General features: G+C 44.3%; 1 pseudogene across 1 annotated transcript; it reads left to right on the top strand.

The window, feature by feature from the left end:
* Nucleotides 1-9,369: 9,369 nt before the first annotated feature.
* Nucleotides 9,370-14,741, top strand: LOC311136439 (glutaredoxin domain-containing cysteine-rich protein 2-like; annotated as a pseudogene). The gene is made up of 3 exons: nt 9,370-9,701; nt 13,020-13,229; nt 14,566-14,741. The product of its transcript is annotated as a glutaredoxin domain-containing cysteine-rich protein 2-like (transcript).
* The last annotated feature ends 1,142 nt before the right edge of the window (nt 14,742-15,883 follow it).

The raw sequence follows: 15,883 nt of genomic DNA, 5'->3' as shown, positions 1-15,883 counted from the left end.
ATCTGCCTTCACGTTCTTTGTACCCAGAATGTATGAGAGTGTGAAATCAAACAGGGCGAAGAAGAGGGCCCACCTGGCCTGGCGAGGATTCAGCCTCCTCGCTGCCCGAATGTACTCCAGGTTACGGTGGTCTGTCCAGATGAGGAAAGGGTGTTTCGCCCCTTCGAGCAAATGTCTCCACACCGTCAAAGCTCGGACAACAGCCAGCAGCTCCCGATCACCAACGCCGTAGTTCTGCTCCGCCGAGCTGAGCTTCTTAGAAAAGAAGGCACAGGGGTGGAGCTTGGGTGGCGTGCCCGAGCGTTGGGATAAGACAGCTCCTATCCCTACCTCGGACGCATCCACCTCCACTACGAACGGTAGTGATGGATCGGGGTGAGCCAGTACCGGGGCGGAGGTGAACAGACCCCGCAATCTACTGAAGACCAAATCAGCCTCAGCAGACCAGCGGAGCCGGGACGGCCCACCCTTCAACAAGGAGGTAATGGGAGCTGTGACCTTGCCAAAGCCCTGAATAAACCTTCGATAGTAGTTGGCAACGCCAAGAAAGCGCTGCACCTCCTTTACCGTGATTGGAGTTGGCCAATTACGCACAGCTGCAATGCGGTCTCCCTCCATCTCCACACCTGTGGTGGTAATGCGATATCCGAGGAACGAGATTGACTGCTGGAAAAACTCACACTTCTCTGCCTTGGCATTAAGATAATTTTTCAGCAGTCGGACCAGTACCTTGCGAACCAGGGACACATGCTCGGCGCGCGTAGTGGAATAAACCAGGATGTCATCGATGTAGACCACCACACCGCGACCAAGCATGTCCCGAAACACCTCGTTCACAAAGGACTGGAAAACGGATGGAGCATTCATCAAACCGTAGGGCATCACCAGGTATTCATAATGCCCCGAGGTTGTGCTGAATGCTGTTTTCCACTCATCCCCTTCCCGAATACGCAACAGGTTGTAGGCACTCCTGAGGTCTAATTTGGTGAAAAAGCGGGCCCCATGCATTGACTCAATCACTGAAGGAATGAGGGGAAGAGGATAACTAAATCGTACCGTCACATTATTCAGTGGTCGATAATCAATGCACAGGCTTCTTCACAAAGAAGAAACTTGAGGAGTCAGGTGAAGTGGAGGGACGTATATATAGTGGGGGAAAAAAGTATTTAGTCAGCCACCAATTGTGCAAGTTCTCCCACTTAAAAAGATGAGAGAGGCCTCTAATTTTCATCATAGGTACACGTCAACTTTGACAGACAAATTGAGAAAAAAAAATCCAGAAAATCACATTGTAGGATTTTTAATGAATTTATTTGCAAATTATGGTGGAAAATAAGTATTTGGTCACCTACAAACAAGCAAGATTTCTGGCTCTCACAGACCTGTAACTTCTTCTTTAAGAGGCTCCTCTGTCCTCCACTCGTTACCTGTATTAATGGCACCTGTTTGAACTTGTTATCAGTATAAAATACACCTGTCCACAACCTCAAACAGTCACACTCCAAACTCCACTATGGCCAAGACCAAAGAGCTGTCAAAGGACACCAGAAACAAAATTGTAGACCTGCACCAGGCTGGGAAGACTGAATCTGCAATAGGTAAGCAGCTTGGTTTGAAGAAATCAACTGTGGGAGCAATTATTAGGAAATGGAAGACATACAAGACCACTGATAATCTCCCTCGATCTGGGGCTCCACGCAAGATCTCACCCCGTGGGGTCAAAATGATCACAAGAACGGTGAGCAAAAATCCCAGAACCACACGGGGGGACCTAGTGAATGACCTGCAGAGAGCTGGGACCAAAGTAACAAAGCCTACCATCAGTAACACACTACGCCGCCAGGGACTCAAATCCTGCAGTGCCAGACGTGTCCCCCTGCTTAAGCCAGTACATGTCCAGGCCCGTCTGAAGTTTGCTAGAGTGCATTTGGATGATCCAGAAGAGGATTGGGAGAATGTCATATGGTCAGATGAAACCAAAATATAACTTTTTGGTAAAAACTCAACTCGTCGTGTTTGGAGGACAAAGAATGCTGAGTTGCATCCAAAGAACACCATACCTACTGTGAAGCATGGGGGTGGAAACATCATGCTTTGGGGCTGTTTTTCTGCAAAGGGACCAGGACGACTGATCCGTGTAAAGGAAAGAATGAATGGGGCCATGTATCGTGAGATTTTGAGTGAAAACCTTCTTCCATCAGCAAGGGCATTGAAGATGAAACGTGGCTGGGTCTTTCAGCATGACAATGATCCCAAACACACCGCCCGGGCAACGAAGGAGTGGCTTCGTAAGAAGCATTTCAAGGTCCTGGAGTGGCCTAGCCAGTCTCCAGATCTCAACCCCATAGAAAAACTTTGGAGGGAGTTGAAAGTCCGTGTTGCCCAGCGACAGCCCCAAAACATCACTGCTCTAGAGGAGATCTGCATGGAGGAATGGGCCAAAATACCAGCAACAGTGTGTGAAAACCTTGTGAAGACTTACAGAAAACGTTTGACCTGTGTCATTGCCAACAAAGCGTATATAACAAAGTATTGAGAAACTTTTGTTATTGACCAAATACTTATTTTCCACCATAATTTGCAAATAAATTCATTAAAATCCTACAATGTGATTTTCTGGAGAAAAAAAATCTCATTTTGTCTGTCATAGTTGACGTGTACCTATGATGAAAATTACAGGCCTCTCTCATCTTTTTAAGTGGGAGAACTTGCACAATTGGTGGCTGACTAAATACTTTTTTCCCCCACTGTACCCCTGGCGTAGGGACTCATTGACAGCGTCTACCCGAAGGTTTATCGCGCAATCCCCCTCCCGATGAGGTGGTAATTTAGTCGCTTGCGTCTTGGAAAACGCGAGCGCCAGATCATGGTATTTGGCGGGAATGCGCACGGTGGGGTTACCGTCTGGACTTTCCACCTAGACACCTACCCGGACACTCACGCGACCACCCCGTAAGAACCCTCTGCGGCCATGAGAAATTGGGGTTGTGAAGGGCTAACCACGGGATACCCAAGACTACAGGGTAAGCAGAAGACTCAATAATCATAAAGGTGATCTGCTCAACATGCGTCTCCTGCGTAATCATGGTGACTGGTACCGTAACTTCCTTAACCAACCCGGACCTTAATGGTCGACTATCAAGTGCTCTGATGGGGAGTGGAATGGTTAGGGGAACCAATGAAATGCCTTGACGGCGTGCAAATGCCCTGTCCATAAAATTCCCAGCTGCGCCTGAATCGACTAGCGCCTTACACTGGGAACCTACCAAGTGATCGGGAAAGGAGATAGATAAAACACGTTTGGGTGTTCGTTTCCTGGCGTGATGCGTGAGTACCCTGCCTACCGCCTCCAGACCCAAAAGAACGTTGACTGCGACGTGAGGTGGATTGTCCCTTCGTGCCACCAGAGTGGCAATGTCGCTGTCCTCCTGTGCTCTCTCGACCAGCGGCTCCCCCCAGCTCCATCTGCTCGGGGTCAGAGTCGTCCGGAGTGGGAACGGGCAGACCCCTACCAGGACGTCCTCTGGCTGCTAGCAGATTGTCCAGCCGGATGGCCATGTCCACCAGTTGGGAGAACGATAGCATGGCATCCCGGCAGGCTAGCTCCCTTAGGTGGCACCGGAAATGGTCGATCAGGGCCCGCTCGTTCCACCCGGACCCCGCTGCCAGCGTCCGGAACTCCAGTGCGTAGTCCTGAGCGGTCCTCATCCCCTGCCTCAGATGAACCAGTCGTTCGCCTGCCTCTCGACCCTCAGGCGGGTGATCAAAAATGGCCCGAAAGAGGCGAGCAAACTCCCTCGTTCCACACTGCGTTGGCCCACTCCAGGGCTCTCCCACAAAGGCAGGAAACGAGGATGGATACCTTCTCCTGCTCCCGGGGCTCCGGCCTGATGCTGGAGAAATACAACTCTAGTTGGAGTAGGATCCCTTTCATCGCGCTGCCGTCCCATCAAACGCCGGTGGCCGGGATGTCTGGATCCCTCCAGGGGCTGGGGTGTAGGTGGCTGGATCCGGTTGACCAGCAGTTCTCGATAGATCGGATCCTCTCCTCTCCAGGCGTTCTACCACCTGAAGAACCCGATCCATTGCTTCCCCCAAGCTGGCCAACATCGAGGAATGCTCCTGGAACCTTGCCACAACTCCAGGCATGCGGCCTTCTCCTGCTGACTCCATATCAGATCAGGTGAGTCAGCAGGAAGTCCAGGTTCCAGTTGCACAGGGCGGGGTTCAGACCCAGGGCACTTCCAGTTGCACTTCTCCACTCGGATGAGAATTTATGAATGGCATTCTATCAGCAGACAGCGCTGACTAATGTGTAGCTACTTTTCTCTGGTACTTTTCTCTCGGTGTAGCCTACTTTCTCCAGTAAAATGTAAGATTAACTTCAAGCAAAACATTAGGAAATATAGCTGGCTACATTCTTTCTATGATAAACATTAGAAAAATATGATGGTCATGCATCGTTCTTGAAAAAATTACCTTTTAAAAAAATTGTTAACTAATTTACTTGTGTGGCTGCTAGCCAAATAGCGTTGCACTTCTGTTGTCATCTGATGAAAACAAAGCTAGTTTTTGCCGAATGTGTTGCACTAATGTATTTCCTGCGAACGAAAACTATAGTTGCACGCCCCTGATCACTCTATTGAAGCAAAACAACACTGTTGACTTTCAATATAAATGCAGGTGAAATGGTTCAAAACGTAGCTTTTTTGATGGTCTGCATTTTGAAAATGCAGATTTCTGAACTCTAACGCGGCCCCTGTATACTCGGAAGCAGTGGATGGTATGCACGCCTCCGGAGTCTGACTAAAAGCCCACTCCTTATTCTTCTTCTCCGGTGACAGTGTCTTGGAGCATCCCCTGGGATGAATGGAATTGCCTCGGGAAGTTCAAACGAAGGATCCAATTCAGGGAAGTTGAATTTCTGGTCGAAATGCTGGTGAGTGACTGCCGATCTGATATCCCAAAGTTTTTTTCCGACTGTAGGTAATAATGTAAGAAACGTTCTGAGCAAATAATGTAAGAAATAACACACAGTTGTTTTTTTTGCAAAGTTGTCTAGGAGCTAGAAACAGGGCGACCGTGTCTTTTGTTGTTATCTTGACAGTACATAGAATTGATTATGTTGTCCATTGGATAACCTTCATTTCTTTCTACACCTCGCTTGGCTGGGTTGTCCAAACAGCAGCCTCTGGGTGTCTTCTCTGCCCATGGCATCAGGCCTGGCACTTTGCTCTGTGTGGCATCAGGCCTGGCACTGTGCTGTGTGCCAGACAGACCTTCACATCAGAAGGAGCCCTTCTTGAGTAGTCCCTTAAAATGGTGGGGTTGAACAGAACCGTGCCAATTTCCTTGAACACAGTAGTCCTACCACCCTTTCACACAATGTTCAATTCCATGTTGTTGAGTTAGAAAATGGCCAGTCTATCTAATGCATAATACTGTTATTGAATTAAACAAACAGGATTAGTTTTCAGTTTCATGATTCTCTCCATTGTAGCCGAGGCCTTGCATACACATAAGTTGGATGACCATAGCTAATTAATAGAGCGAAAGTTTTGTGTGAAGATTAAATATGAATATGAGAAGGACTAACCACATTTTGCCATTTGATAGATACTGTAATTAAGATAACGTTTACTCTATTTTTAGTATTTGCTGAATAAAAGACTAATAGTTCACCTACTTTGTAAAAATGTAATGTTTGTGCTTTTTCCCTGCTCAACAGTCTCATTTAACACAATCGAAACTCCTGAATCCTCTTTTTGTCTACTTGCAAAAGAATCTTGTTCTATTGTGCTGAAATAAACCGGGTGTCAATCCCAGTCCAAAATAATTATGTATTGAATCAGTTCGGCAATAATTTAAGACGGACATGAATATTTCATGCTCATCTGTAGCTTCCCTTCTTGTCAGAGGACGCTGGAGTGTGATGATAAAGTCAAAGTACAACTTCAACTCCATGTGCAGGACAGTAATAGACCCGTAATGTCTGCCTGGAACAAATCACCTGCAATGCATTATGGATGAGATTCTGAAAGGGAACAGAAACTATATTGGCTGCTATATTGTCTTTTCTGGGGCTAGACTCACATAATCCTATTCAAGTCAGTTTACAAAGAGGAGTTATTCATCAGTAACTCTGCTAGGGCTCTCTCTGTCACAACTTCCGCCGAGGCTGCCTCCACTCCTTGTTCGGGCAGGTTTCGGCGTTCGTCGTCACCGGCTTACTAGCTACTGCCGATCCCATTCTCATCACTCCACTTGTCATGTCTTGTCTTGTCAATCACACACACCTGGTGCTCATTCCACTAATTAGTATGTGTATAAGTACGTGAAATTGTGCTCAATCCTATTTCCAAATGATATGCCATTATGTGCCACTGAAATGAGAAATCATGTATTCAGTGTAAAAGCTTGTAGGGGTTTTCAAAACTGTTCTGAAATACTTTTTAGATAGTCATGACAAAAAAAAGAAATAGTGTTTGTGTTTTAAGATATACAGTGAGGGAAAAAAGTATTTGATCCCCTGCTGATTTTGTACGTTTGCCAACTGACAAAGACATGATCAGTCTATAATTTTAATGGTAGGTTTATTTGAACAGTGAGAGACAGAATAACAACAACAAAAATCCAGAAAACCGCATGTCAAAAATATTATAAATTGATTTGCATTTTAATGAGGGAAATAAGTATTTGACCCCTCTGCAAAACATGACTTAGTACTTGGTGGCAAAACCCTTGTTGGCAATCACAGAGGTCAGACGTTTCTTGTAGTTGGCCACCAGGTTTGCACACATCTCAGGAGGGATTTTGTCCCACTCCTCTTTGCAGATCTTCTCCAAGTCATTAAGGTTTCGAGGCTGACGTTTGGCAACTCAAACCTTCAGCTCCCTCAACAGATTTTCTATGGGATTAAGGTCTGGAGACTAGCTAGGCCACTCCAGGACCTTAATGTGCTTCTTCTTGAGCCACTCCTTTGTTGCCTTGGCCGTGTGTTTTGGGTCATTGTCGTGCTGGAATACCCATCCACAACCCATTTTCAATGCCCTGGTTGAGGGAAGGAGGTTCTCACCCAAGATTTGATGGTACATGGCCCCGTCCATCGTCCCTTTGATGCTGTGAAGTTGTCCTGTCCCCTTAGCAGAAAAACACCCCCAAAGCATAATGTTTCCACCTCCATGTTTGACGGTGGGGGTGGTGTTCTTGGGGTCATAGGCAGCATTCCTCACTTTAACTCTACCCACATGTACATATTACTTCAACTACCTCAACTAGCCGGTGCCCCCGCACATTGACTCTGCACCGGTACCCCCCTGTATATATAGCCTCCCTACAATTATTTTATTTTACTTCTGCTCTTTTTTTCTCAACACTTTTTTGTTTTATTCTCCTTTTTTAAATAAAAATAAATGCAATGTTGGTTAAGGGCTGTAAGTAAGCATTTCACTGTAATGTCTGCACCTGTTGTATTCGGCGCATGTGGCCAATAACATTTGATTAGATTTGATTTGAATCACGGCGAGTTGAGTTGATGCCAAAGAGCTCGATTTTGGTCTCATCTGACCACAACACTTTCACCCAGTTCTCCTCTGAATCATTCAGATGTTCATTGGCAAACTTCAGATGGGCCTGTATATGTGCTTTCTTGAGCAGGGGGACCTTGCGGGCGCTGCAGGATTTCAGTCCTTCACGGCGTAGTGTGTTACCAATTGTTTTCTTGGTGACTATGGTCCCAGCTGCCTTGACAAGATCCTCCCGTGTAGTTCTGGGCTGATTCCTCACCGTTCTCATGATCATTGCAACCCCACGAGGTGAGATCTTGCATGGAGCCCCAGGCCGAGGGAGATTGACAGTTATTTTGTGTTTCTTCCATTTGCGAATAATCGCACCAACTGTTGTCACCTTCTCACCAAGCTGCTTGGCGATGGTCTTGTAGCCCATTCCAGCCTTGTGTAGGTCTACAATCTTGTCCCTGACATCCTTGGAGAGCTCTTTGGTCTTGGCCATGGTGGAGAGTTTGGAATCTGATTGATTGCTTCTGTGGACAGGTGTCTTTTATACAGGTAACAAACTGAAATTAGGAGCACTCCCTTTAAGAGTGTGCTCCTAATCTCAGCTCGTTACCTGTATAAAAGACACCTGGGACCCAGAAATCTTTCTGATTGAGAGGGGGTCAAATACTTATTTCCCTCATTAAAATGCAAATCAAATTATAACATTTTTGACATGCGTTTTTCAGGATTTTGTTGTTGTTATTCTGTCTCTCACTGTTCAAATAAACCTACCATTAAAATGATAGACTGATCATTTCTTTGTTAGTTGGCAAACGTACAAAATCAGCAGGGGATCAAATACTTTTTTCCCTCACTGTATACTAATTATTGTTTAGCCCAGACATAGCGTATGTTCAAGTCTTGAATGTATCTGCAAGCGCATGCTGAGGCCAAGCAGAGTGCTACCTTGCGGGAGGTGTCACTGAAAACGATGATCTATTATGATTTTATTGAACACATTTGAAATGCATCAGTAGAGTGCTAAAAGGAATAGTAAAATACATCAGAGCTACATGGAGATTATAGTGGCAATACTTTCAACCAAACCAGTAGGATTCCTGATACATATTATTATTTTACTGAGATGCACCCAAAACAATTTATCTCATGAACGAGCCCATGGTTGTAGTGCAATCAGAGTACACAGACCTGGATTGGGTAAAAGGAAACAAAAGGGGGATCCATCTAAGCCTCGCATTGATACACAATATAATAACAGTCATCTGTGGAGATAATTGCAAGATTAATTTAAACATGCATGGAGTTAATGGCAGCTATTTGTTAGATTAGTGGGCTCTAAAAAGGGCTCTTCACAGGCATTAAGCCCCAAACCTAAAAGCTAATACTGATATTTGTGATTTCTAAACAGAGATAATAACACTCCACGGGAGCATGATTGTATATTAAACAGTCTGAACATGTATGTGCCATGGGATGAAACACATGTTGTCAGAGATAAATGGCTGCTGATTGCATAGTACTGGACTGGAGTGCAACATCAATACACCTACATTTCCATGTATCCTTTTCAAGCCTTCATGCCAATGGTAGACACCACGCCCACAATTCTTGTTTTCACCAACACTCCCGCAAACATGATTATTTGATGATATGGTCTCAGTGTCCCCATTACCCTTTAGTGAATAATATACTGAATAATTCAGCTGTGGTAGCTAGAGACAGACAGCAGGTAGAGGTAGGCTGATCTCAAGCAGCCCATGGAACACTCTCCATATCTTACAAGCTCCTTGTTCAGGTAGGTACATAGGGTCTCAGACGGATTGTCACAGTCACATCTCCCAGCAGCAGGACCATGGAGGAGCTCCAGAGGAAACTGGACAAGAGATATGACAGCCACCAGAGGTACGACAGCAAGCTGGCCTCATCAGTCAGCGGCAGGATGCTGAAGCATGTGTACGAGGACGGCCAGGAACTGGACAGCCCAGAGGAGAAGTACCCCCACAGCTTCCACAGCCACAACATGCCCAGACACCTGGAGATGGAGCAGCTTTGTGGCTTCCAGGACATGCAGGACCAGGGCCTGTACCCCCATACCGGACTGATGACCCAGAGGATCAACATCTACAGAGGGGGGGCTAACTATGGACCCCCTGCCCACACTGATGCGCCAAACCTAGACCCCAAGTAAATTGTAGTGGCTTGGTTGAAAAACTACGCTATGAAAACTGTTGATTTGTAGCTTAATACACAACCTCAAGATTCCCCTTCACCACACTCCTATATAGTTTCATTCCCTTTTGTAGTGCATGCTTCATGGTCTTCGATTAGTAATTCATTCTCTTCTGATGGGTGGGTGCTTGTCGATGAAAGTCTCTAAATGCCTCAGAGTTGAATGAACCAAGTGAGTTACACTTATTAAGCATTAAACAAAGAGAATAACTTTAACAGAGGAAAACAGGGCTGGTGTTATGGGTGAGCCTTAGGGGGGCTGGCCCTCCCCACCCTACCTCCTTGCCCATCCAAATAAAATATTGAAATATTGATAATTTATTTGACCTAGATGCACACTGACAGAAAGACCAGTCAATCTCAGATAAAGCATTCGAGCGAGTGAAACAGCGCCCCTCTGTCTCAGTATGTGTAGAGCATGTATCTGATACTGTCTGGACGAAAAGAGTATGGCATGTCAAACTATTTCTAGCCAAGCATAAGATACATGGGCTACACATATTAAGACAGACAGCGCTGTTTCACTCACTGGGATGTTTCTCCGGTGAGAGAGTATCAGCAGAGAGGAAGAGGCAAAGCGAGAGGCTCACTCTCGCCAAAATCTCTTCGGAATCAGCCCAATGCGTTGCTGTGGGCATAATATGCAGACCTAAACTTGTCGCCTGCCTTCCCGCCTTTGGGACAACCCCTCCCATCGTCGGGGCGAAGACATGAGCATCTCGTCATTATATACAGAACTCTGGTTTCAGCCTGCGAATTGCAAAGGAAAGTTGGCGGGTGCACAGTGCTCTGTTAGGATGCTGGCTTCCCCTAAAGTAAATTGATGTTTTGCCAAAATTATTCCTGTCTAAATAAAAACATTCAAAATACTTCACCAGAGAGCACGACTTAGCCACAGAGGATCATTAGCTTCTTAAAAAAAAAAAAAGCTGTGTATTGTTTCAAATCAGAAGTGTGTAGGACTATGCCTATTTGGTAATCCCGCAATTTGGGCAGCGGGCGTTGCTATATTTCAAGCTGATTGAGTTGCGGCTGTCAGTGAAAAGCATCTAAAATATGTGTGTCTTGAGTATAATGCAAAATGCTGAGACAAGAAGGGGAGGAGTGTGTGGCGAAGATATGGCGCATCTCTCTCCAGAATTCATGCACTCCGCTCTCCAGAATGCGCTCAGCTGTCTTCCGCCAATTCTTGCCCATTCATTGTTTCATTGTGTGAATTGTTTGACCTATGATCGTTTATTTTTGATCAACTCCCCATTACACATGTCACCATTAGGCCTAGTAAATATGCCGTTAATCCCAGTAATTTGGTTACATACATTTCTGTTATTGCATGTATTAATTACAGTCATTACCATTCTCATTCTCGGAGTGGAAACGTTTGCAGAGTTCACAACCTGCTACACTTGTGAGAAACCAGTTTTGGTTCATTTCCTAATCATTACGAGTTTTGTCAATCTTTTCATTGTCTTTTGTTTGGAGTGCTCCATGAGGAATGAGCATGTGTCTGGTTTCTCTGTCCTGATGACGTTGAGGGAGCGTGCACGCCTGAGCACGCATAGAAGTAGGCCTACCTGACCTGCTGCATGCAAATGTCGGAAAGTGCCGGAAAGTGCCCATTTGGCAATGTCTGTTTTCTGATTGTCTTAACTCACCACGTCCACCACGAAACAACTGAGCTTCTCAGTAATTTTTTCTTCACCTCACACATTGTAAACGAAGTCTTATTATTATTTTTATTATTATTTTTATTTTTTTTACATCCATTGCAAGTTTCTCAGTATTTGAAACGTCTTTCCAACACTCCCGGCCTCACCAAGCCTCGGTGTGAAAGAGCAAAATATAATGATCCGATTAACCATATATTCAGTGGAAACGTCATAAAAAACAGCTGTCTGACCCGAGCTCACTGGCGCCAGAAACTCTGAGGGCCCGGAATAGGCTAGTTGATACAATCGGTCGGATCCAGTTGATGATTTGATACAATGTTGCACTTCACCAGCAATAGCTCAAGTCAAGAAATATAGAAAGGGAGACAGACATGCGGAGCAGAGAGATGAATGTGATGGAAAGAACCGGAATTTTCATCAGGATATTTTCTACTGTTTTTATTTTGTCGGCTTTAGGCCTATGTATTTTACTTAGTTGATGGTGGAAGTTATAGGCCTACTGCTGCATTGGCCTATAGGCTATCTCTGAGTTCTATGCGCTCATTTATTTAGCCTCAAATGGACTACAGTGTATCAATGTGTCCATATGTCAGAAGCTGGTGATCTCCTCTTCGTTGAATTTTCATCATTTTATTGTATGATTAACCACATGACAATGATTTTGAGAAACAAAAACGTTATTATTGAAATGAAACTGCGCATCATAACTTTCACGCAGATCGGTAGAAATGTTAGGATAAATTGTAGGCTTCCCCAAACTTTAAACTCACGAGCTGCCTATGGTCTTTATTATAACACCCATTCTAAAAAATTGTGAACGCGCAAAAGCACCTGCACACATAGGTCTCGTGAAAAAACTTGCCCGCCTATGGATGTCAAAGGTTCGTCCAACTGATTCGTCCTGGCGCCGGCCCTGGAGGAAAACTATACTAATCATGTATTTTGCGTATTAGTGAACCATTTATTACTCCATATTCCCTATTTAATACTGTTGTGACACAACACCAGCCATTCATTTTTACTGGCACAATCATATTATGTTATGATGCCATTAAGATTCAATGGCTGGTCTTATAACAGTTCCAATACGTTATCTCATATGAGCTGTTGACCTATCGAACTGTGTTAAAACCAAGGACAAAACAATGTTTTTGTTTTATGCTGTCATTTGCCAACCTCAATGTGTGTGCAATATTGTATCAATACAGCAATTAAGTATCAGATGATCAGATTACAGTCACATCTTCGGTATTTTATTGACTGGAGCAATAAGTGTAACTGTAGTCTATCCTGTGATGTTCACACTAGACAAAATACGAAAGCATAAGATGTTTACTTTTATCCCTATGTCCTATTTCTCACAAATTACTTTAATAAAAATACGATTGAATAAATTATAAGGCATGTATCACACAGTCCCATACACAGTTTATGATAATGCACTTATAAAGCCCCTGTAGTGTTGTCAAGTTGTGTCTGCAAAGCAAATTAAGACACAGGTCATAACCGCTAAAACATACATTTATATTCAAGTCTGTCTTTATCAATATCATTATACTGAGTAATGCACATGAGTGACCAGGCTTTTGTTTGTGTCCTCCAGTCTTCAGTATTGGACTTTGGAAAGATAAAAATCTACGCCAGTAATCTGCGGATCATCTGGGCCCCTCGGAGGGATGGAGGGACAGGGAGACATCCTCAGCCCCCTGGGGCAGTGGACGAGTACTCACGGGGGCATGACAGCGGGGGCAAGAGGAGGCCCAATGCCCTCTGTGCTCACAGGAAGGAGTAGAGCACCCATCCACAGGACAAGGTAATGGTGCCTGACCAGACCACCTTGTGTCTCTCTCTAACCACATTGTCTCCTCGCTCTGCCTGCTGACTGTGCACAGATAGTGATGACTACTCAGTTTCTCTGCTCCCGCGGCATCTGCTGCCACTTATGAGCCGGGTAACGCTCAGTAATTCCCCATGGTCACTTCTTTTACTGATTGCAGGTTTCTCTCTCTCTCGCACTCTCTCTCCTCTCTCTCTCTCTGTCTCTCTCTCTGTCTCTGTCTTTCCATTCCATTCCTAACTCATCTCTCTTTCTCTCACTGGGTCTCACTGGTTTTTCTCTAATTTCTCTTTTTGTTGTTGCCTTTTTCGCATTCTCTGTTTGGACCCAGATCATGTTTCTTTTACTTGTAATATTGTGGCTAGGGTTGCAAAACTACCGGTAATTTACCAAAGTTACCGTAATCTTCAGTCATTTTGGTAATTAACAGAAAATCTATGGCAATCTATCTTAACTTTGGTAATTTATACTTGAATATCTTTTAGAAAATGTATTAATATATAGTTTGAATTGTTTATATCTGTGTCCATATTGTCCATGAGTTTCTAGTAGATAGACCATATGGTTCAAGAGAAAATTGCCTATATATGAAAAAAGCATCTAATCAACAATGGCATTATTTTCAATTTCATATTTTAGTCATTTAGCAGACACTCTTATCTAGAGCAACTTACAGGAGCAATTAGGGTTAAGTGCCTTGTTGACCTTTCGGGTACTGGCCCAACACTCTTAACCGCTAGGCTACCTGTTGCCCCTTTTTTACCTCTGCAACCCGTCCAATTATTGACTTTTTTCACAACTGCCACCCATTTGACGTCAAAACATTGACAACAAATACATATTGACATTATAAAATAAATAAAAGTATGTAAAAATAAGATATTTCATGCTGAAACCCTCATATTAATCACAAATGGTATTCACTAAATTGAGGGTTTATATTTAAGATAATGTTTTACAGCTTCGTCATTATTATTATTTTGTAATTTTTTAAATCATCTTATTTAATTATTTAATATATTCTACATGGAATAAGGCCACACAGAGTGCTAGACATAATTACAGACGCTTGTGATAATCTGAAGTACCCAAAAGGGCCACTAGATGTCTTGTGATATATTACGTAAAATCCTTGAAAGATACCAAAATTCTGGTAGTTTACTTGTAAACTTAGAAAGTTTACAGTAATATACCCTCCCTTTGCATCCCTAATTGTGCCACACCATTTGCTGGATTCATTAGGTATGATACAGTATCTTATATGAGTTCTGTTGTGTTGTTAGTGACACTGTGTTTATTTGTGTGCCTCCAGCAGGATGCTGCGTCCAGCTGCCAGCATTGTGGAGGTTCGCGCTGTGTACCCTGCTCTTTGTGCCATGGCAGCAAGCTGTCCATGCTGCCAACCGCTTCAATGAGTCTATCAGTGTGCTGTGATGCCAGGCCTACTGCCCTGATGGACTGGAGAGGTGCCAGTCCTGTACCAAATAACACCAACCACTGGCTGTGTGTGTGCCCATTGTCTCTCCTGCCTGAGGTAATATCACTGTAATACAAATTGCTCAGGATGGGTATGGGAGCACTGTTTCTGTTTTTATAAGGAATCAGAATCCAATTGTTGGAAGGGAAGGATCCTACCATACATGAAGCCGGCTGAATTATAGAGAACAATTAGTGTGTGCAGTGAACATTGCATACAGTGGGGAGAACAGGTATTTGATACACTGCCGATTTTGCAGGTTTTCCTACTTACAAAGCATGTAGAGGTCTGTAATTTTTATCATAGGTACACTTAAACTGTGAGAGACGGAATCTAAAACAAAAATACAGAAAATCACATTGTATGATTTTTAAGTAATTAATTTGCATTTTATTGCATGACATAAGTATTTGATACATCAGAAAAGCAGAACTTAATATTTGGTACAGAAACCTTTGTTTGCATTTACAGAGATCATACGTTTCCTGTAGGTCTTGACCAGGTTTGCACACACTGCAGCAGGGATTTTGGCCCACTCCTCCATACAGACCTTCTCCAGATCCTTCAGGTTTCGGGGCTGTCGCTGGGCAATACCCTCCAAAGATTTTCTATTGGGATCAGGTCTGGAGACTGGCTAGGCCACTCCAGGACCTTGAGATGCTTCTTATGGAGCCACTCCTTTGTTGCCCTGGCTGTGTTTTTTGGGTCGTTGTCATGCTGGAAGACCCAGCCACGACCCATCTTCAATTACTGAGGGAAGGAGGTTGTTGGCCAAGATCTCGCGATACATGGCCCCATCCATCCTCCCCTCAATACGGTGCAGTCGTCCTGTCCCCTTTGCAGAAAAGCATCCCCAAAAAATGATGTTTCCACATCCATGCTTCACGGTTGGTATGGTGTTATTGGGGTTGTACTCATCCTTCTTCTTCCTCCAAACATGGCGAGTGGAGTTTAAACCAAAAAGCTATATTTTTGTCTCATCAGACCACAAGACCTTCTCCCATTCCTCCTCTGGATCATCCAGATGGTCATTGGTAAACTTCAGTTGGGCCTGGACATGCGCTGGCTTGAGCAGGGGGACCATGACGGCGTAGTGTGTTACTAATGGTTTTCTTTGAGACTGTGGTCCCAGCTCTCTTCAGGTCATTGACCA

Source organism: Coregonus lavaretus (assembly GCF_964263955.1).
Source record: "Coregonus lavaretus genome assembly, chromosome: 10".
In the NCBI taxonomy this organism is placed as follows: Eukaryota; Metazoa; Chordata; class Actinopteri; order Salmoniformes; family Salmonidae; genus Coregonus; species Coregonus lavaretus.
The sequence above is the reverse complement of the archived record's forward strand: the minus strand, read 5'-3'. Positions and strand labels throughout refer to the sequence as shown.